Below are 6,246 nucleotides of genomic sequence, written 5' to 3'. Positions count from 1 at the left end.
AGGTCTTCTGATTCCCAACCCCGTGCTCTTTCTATTAGCCCATGCTGCTCTCAAGCTCTGAACCTGTAATCTCAAACTTAACATCGTGGCAGGTTTATGTATCATTATGAAAGGACATCCAAACTTCTCTCTGACTTCAAAATAACTGAATAATTTGAATTCATGGCTTTGGAAAAATCATCTCCCTTGACCTAACCATGTAAAACTGATTTTAAATCACCTATATCTACAATGTCCCTCTCAGGGTTGCACCTGGAGAGTTTCCAGTAATCTACCAGTCTCGACTACGGGTGGGAGAGTCAAGCAGAGGCTTACCCATTCCATTCCTAGCTTGGGCAGTGGCTAGCAAGAGGAAGGCAATCTGCTGCAAATCAAAACTTGTCTGTGCCGGGCAGCAGTGGCACAGGAGAGTGTTAGAGACTCAAATTTACTGTGTGGAAGGAGGCAGTGGTAAACCACGTCCGTATTTTTACCAAGAAAATTCTATGGGTACACTACCGGAGTGATTGCAGATGGAGAGTGAGACGTTCTGGGAGAGATGTGTCCATGGAGTCACTATGGGTCAGAGACAACTCTACAGCATAAGACAAGACGATGTATAGCAGCCATTCAATAAATACTATTGTTTGACTGATTGATCTATTATTGGAGGGTGTGACCAGGTGGAAGTTAATAGTATTATTTTGTTTGGGAAAGAAACTGAGTTTATACCATCAAAAAACAGACTATCCGAACGGAAAGTATACATGCCATCCTGTGTGCATTGGGCCACCTGATTAAAGGTCCAAAAGAGAAAAGATTTGTGCTTCAGGAAGGAAAAATCTCAATGGCATTGACCTTCCATTTTGACTTTTATGTCCCCTAAATCAGCAGCAGGACTTATTGAAACCCTTCATGTCACAGCTACCCTTTGTAGATGAAGTCGCACCAGGGGAGTCTTTAGAGCCATAAAACATGGGGCTGCCTTGACATGTATTCGGGTGTCATAAAAGATTGAGTTTTGAAAAATCCTTCCATTTTGGAAGGCCTTGCTGGGTAAGTCCTGCCTGGAGAGACTGATAAACTCTGATGAGCTCTGTGCATCACTTCCTCCTTTCTCCCGTGACCAACCGGGGCAATTACTCTCTCAAAAAGTCAATTGGAACCATCAGCAAGGAGACTGGACATGACTACAGCCAGCCTTGCCTGCAACAGGTAAAGTGCTCATTTGTAAGTGACACAAATAGAGCCTTTTTTCAGACAAAACAGTGATATCCAAAGGTGGTCATATTGTCCTTTACTGGTACCCAACTCTTAATTATTGCATCCCTGTGTTTTTTGAGGTGGTAAAATCTTTGTTTTACAGAAGAATAAATAGAACTGACCCTGGTCAGAAAACATTATGGATCACCTGTGCATCAAACTATGGGCCTGAGAATCAGAAGAACCTGGATTCTAATCCAGCTCCACCGCTTTTCTGCAGTGACCTTGGGCAAGTCATTTAACTTCTCAGTGCCTCCATCACCTCATCTGTAAAATGGGGCCTAAGACTGTGAGCTCCATGTGGGACATGGGTTGTAGCCAACCTGATTATCTTGTATCTACTCAGGGCTTAGTACAGTGCCTGGCACATAGTGTTTAACAGATATGATAAAAAAAAAACCCAAAACAAACCAAATTTGTTTAGCAGAAAGACTATTGGCCTGGCTGTGAGGTGAGGTACAAGATTGTATAACTCTGCAGGCTGACATGGAAGTTTCAGGCACATAGACTTTCTTTTCTGATTTGGGTTTTGCTCACACTTAAACAATTATCCAAATGAATACAGCTCACTCAATCAGATATGCTAAGGCAGAGCAGCCCTAGCATAGATAATTGAAATCCGCAGATAATGAAAACATTTAGCCATTATTTTCAATGTCCTACTCCCTACCAATAATAATTACAAATCTACTGTATTTATTGAGTGCTTATTGTGTACAGAGCACTGTATTAACTACTTGGGAGTGTATTATATAACAAAACTGATAGACACCTTTCCAGCCCACAGTGAGCTTAAAATCTAGAGTTTTTTCTTAGCACTTACTAAGTGCCACTTGTATGGTTCTAAACTCTGGGATAGATACAAGATAATCAGGTCATATGCAGCCCACATCCAATAAGGAACTCACAGTCTAAGCAGGAAGAGAACAAGTATTGAATCCCCATTTTACAGATGAGGAAGCTGAGTCACAGAGAAGTAAAGTGACTTGTCCAAGGTCTCATAACAGGCAACTGGCAGAGTTGGGATTAGAAGACAGGCCCTTCAACTCCTAGACCTGTGCTCTTTCCATTAGGACACACTGCTTTAGCCATCCTCTCCTGGTTCTCCTCTTACCTCTCTGGCCAGTCATTCTCGGTCTCCTTCGCTGGCACCTCCTCCCCCTCCCATCCTTTAACTGTTGGAGTTCCTCAAGGGTCAGTTCTTGGCCCTCTTCTGTTCTCCATTTACACTCACTCCCTCGGTGAACTCATTCGCCCTCACGGCTTTGACTACCATCTCTACGCAGATGACACGCAGATCTACAGCTCCGCCCCGTCCTCTCCCCCTCCCTTCAGGCTCGCATCTCCTCCTGCCTCCAGGATATCTCCACCTGGATGTCAGCCCGCCACCTAAAACTCAACATGAGCAAGACTGAGCTCCTCATCTTCCCTCCCAAACCCGGTCCACTCCTTGACTTCCCTATCACCGTGGATGGCACGACCATCCTTCCCGTCTCTCGGGCCCACGATCTCGGTGTCATCCTTGACTCGTCTGTCTCGTTCACCCCACACATCCTATCCGTTACCGAGACCTGCCAGTTTCACCTTTACAATATCGCCAAGATCCGCCCTTTCCTCTCCACCCAAACGGCTACCTTACTGCTACGGGCTCTCGTTATATCCCGGCTAGACTACTGTGTCAGCCTTCTCTCTGATCTCCCTTCCTCCTCTCTCGCCCTGCTCCAGTCTATTCTTCGCTCCGCTGCCCGGCTCATCTTCCTGCAGAAACGATCTGGGCGTGTCACTCCCCTTCTTAAACACCTCCAGTGGTTGCCTTTCAACCTCCGCTCCAAACAAAAACTCCTCACTCTAGGCTTCAAGGCTCTCCATCACCTTGCCCCTTCCTACCTCTCCTCCCTTCTCTTTTTCTACCGCCCACCCAGCACGCTCCGCTCCTCCACCGCCCACCTCCTCACTGTCCCTTGGTCTAGCCTATCCCGCCGTCGACCCCTGGGCCACGTCCTCCCGCGGTCCCGGAACGCCCTCCCTCCTCACCTCCGCCAAACTGATTCTCTTCCCCTCTTCAAAACCCTACTTAAAACTCACCTCCTCCAAGAGGCCTTCCCAGACTGAGCTCCTCTTCTCCCTCTACTCCCTCTACCACCCCGCCTTCACCTCTCCGCAGCTTAACCCTCTTTTCCCCTCATTTCCCTCTGCTCCTCCCCCTCTCCCTTCCCATCCCCTCAGCACTGTATTTGTCTGCTCAACTGTATATATTTTCATTACCCTATTTATTTTGTTAATGAAATGTACATCGCCTTGATTCTATTTAGTTGCCATTGTTTTTACGAGATGTTCCTCCCCTCGACTCTATTTATTGCCATCGTTCTCGTCTGTCCGTCTCCCCTGATTAGACCGTAAGCCCGTCAAACGGCATGGACTGTCTCTATCTGTTGCCGACTTGTTCATTCCAAGCGCTTAGTACAGTGCTCTGCACATCGTAAGTGCTCAATAAATACTATTGAATGAATGAAGAACAGCTTAAAAATAAGCAAAATTGAGGAATACCTCTTTCTGAATTCCTTTTACTACCCTTCCCCACCCTCCGGTGGAGATGAAGAAGAGTAGAGAAATGTCAGCTCTGCCACTTGTCAGCTGTGTGACTGTGGGCAAGTCACTTAACTTCTCAGTGCCTCAGTTCCCTCATCTGTAAAATGGGGATTAAGACTGTGAGCCCCACGTGGGACAACCTGATTCCCCTGTGTTTACCCCAGCCCTTAGAACAGTGCTCGGCACATAGTAAGCGCTTAACAAATACCAACATTACAGCAGGCTCACTAGGTGTGAGAAGCACAGAGCCTAGACCATCCTCAGTGAAGTCATACAAAACTGAATGGGTCTCTGGATCATTTCTCTGATCATTTCCAGGCACTTTGGTGCCACAGATATACCCTGGCTTGCTGAGGCAAGGGGCATGAGGAGCCATGTTGAGATGAAAATCTCTTCAGCTGGAACACGGCTTTTTTTCAGGTGCAAGGATTCATTTGGCCTTCGGCAGGATGTGGCCTTTTCAGGGCATCTCACACTTGAGCGGGAGGAACAAAAGGGCAGACTGAGGAGTTGGCACGTTGCCATTCGAGGTGAAGGAGACAATGGCTATCTGAGGTCTGCTGGTTCATTCTTGGTTTACATTTGCATAATGTCTAGTGTCGAAACAGGTGCCTGGTCAATAGCCAATTGTTAGTATAGTCTTTAAAAATAGAAGAGAGCTTGTATTGGAAGAGAAGTGTTTCCTATTCCAATGCAAATAGCATTGAAAGAGGGACCAGTCTGGGCCAGAGCATGTCATAGAATACGCTTTTACTAAAAGGATTGTCAAGGAGAAATGAGGGATATTTTAAAGAGGTGGGCTGCAATATTCTCTCCCTTCTGGTCAACAGGTATGAGCCTAGAATTAGAGCGGGGGCTCTCCCAAGAAGCTAAGTCTAGGGAAAAGATTAGTATGCTAGGGAGGAAGGGCTACCACATAGCAACTGAAACACGAGGAATGATGTCAAACCACCAGCCGATGGAGACACAAGCCGTTCGAGCTCTCCATCTGGGAAGGAGAGGAAAATGGAATTCGAAGAGACTAAGGGCTCTTTTCTTTGCCATTGTCAGTTAATCAGTGAGGCCTTTAATGAGTTTTCCTACATAAACTGAATGGTTCTTTAATTAACGAGAAGAGAGTGTCAGTCCGAGATTCCCCATCTAAAACTTAGCCAGCTTCGGATCCCTGAATTGGTGACTTATAGAAGCGTCTTTGGAATATTAGTTAAAGTAAGGCAATTGTCTAACCCTGTCAATCTACCTGTCAGTCAGTCGATGTTATTGATCGATTACTTACAGTGTGCAGAGCGCTTTACTAAACGCTTGGGAGAGTACAATAGTCAGCGGACATGATCCCTTCCCAAAAGGAGCTTGCCGACAAGAAGGGGAGGCAGTCATTAAATTAAAATACAGATTAGGGAAATGGCAGAGTATATGGATATGTTCATAGGCACCATAGGTCTGGGGGTGGGGTGAATATCAAGTGCTTAAAGGGTACAGATTCAAGTGCGTAGACTTTGCAGAAGGGAAGGCGTGTAGGGGAAATGAGGGGTTAGTCATTTACCCTGACATTTGATGCCTGCCCTTTCCTGGAGGTACTGCTGAATAAATCACCCATGATTTCAAAGTCAAGCTGTGTGGTCCTGAAGCGAGAATTTGGCCCATGTATCTAGATTTTTGAGCTACGAGTTTATCGTACCAGCTTTGGAAACTATATGGGAAACAATATTTTGCTTCCTAATGTCATTATTTTTGTAGGGAGTCGTTCTCTATAAACTAAGGCACAGAGTTATACTTCATCTTCTTTCCAGACACCTTTTTTTCTATAGTGTCCTTCACTGAAAAGGGGGAGAAAAGTCTCCAGAGGAAGCTAAGGATCTACAGTTTTATTCAGATAAAAGCCCAAAAGACAAAAATAGATTTGTGAAATCCCAAACCTTGATATTTGAGGCTGCAATTCTTTAGAGTAGGAAGCTTAACTAACATATTTCCAAAGATCTGAACCTTCCTTATCCTCCATCCCTTATGGGACGATTTTCAAAATGAATATGAGAAATACAGATCTGCAGTCTATATCTACTGCAGCAGCAGAGAAAAGCACTTATTTTCCCGAAAGGGCAAATAAGTGAAAGTTTATGGAAAGTATAGGCCAGTTCCTATGTTGCTTTGGTTAGGAAATAAAAGTCAAGCACACCTGCTCTGCAGGAGGTATGAGATCCCTGTGAAGTGCTGCAAGGTTAGTGTAAGAATCAATCAGTAAATCGATGGCGTTTACGGAGTGCTGTAAATGCTGACCACTGTACTGAATGCTTGGGAGAATATAATGCGGCAGAAATAGCAGACATGTTCCCTGCCCATAATGAGCTTAAAAGTCTAGAGGGGGAGGTGTCATTGACATAAATAGATAACTAATTTAGAAGAAAAATGACATCATCA

At 45.2% G+C, this 6,246-nt stretch overlaps 1 non-coding gene across 1 annotated transcript; it reads left to right on the top strand.

The window, feature by feature from the left end:
* The first annotated feature begins 234 nt into the window (after window positions 1-234).
* LOC114810360 lies at window positions 235-372 on the top strand. The gene has a single exon (XR_003758061.1). It is a non-coding gene; the product is annotated as a small nucleolar RNA SNORA7 (small nucleolar RNA).
* The last annotated feature ends 5,874 nt before the right edge of the window (window positions 373-6,246 follow it).

Source organism: Ornithorhynchus anatinus, chromosome 3 (assembly GCF_004115215.2).
Source record: "Ornithorhynchus anatinus isolate Pmale09 chromosome 3, mOrnAna1.pri.v4, whole genome shotgun sequence".
In the NCBI taxonomy this organism is placed as follows: Eukaryota; Metazoa; Chordata; class Mammalia; order Monotremata; family Ornithorhynchidae; genus Ornithorhynchus; species Ornithorhynchus anatinus.
The sequence above is the reverse complement of the archived record's forward strand: the minus strand, read 5'-3'. Positions and strand labels throughout refer to the sequence as shown.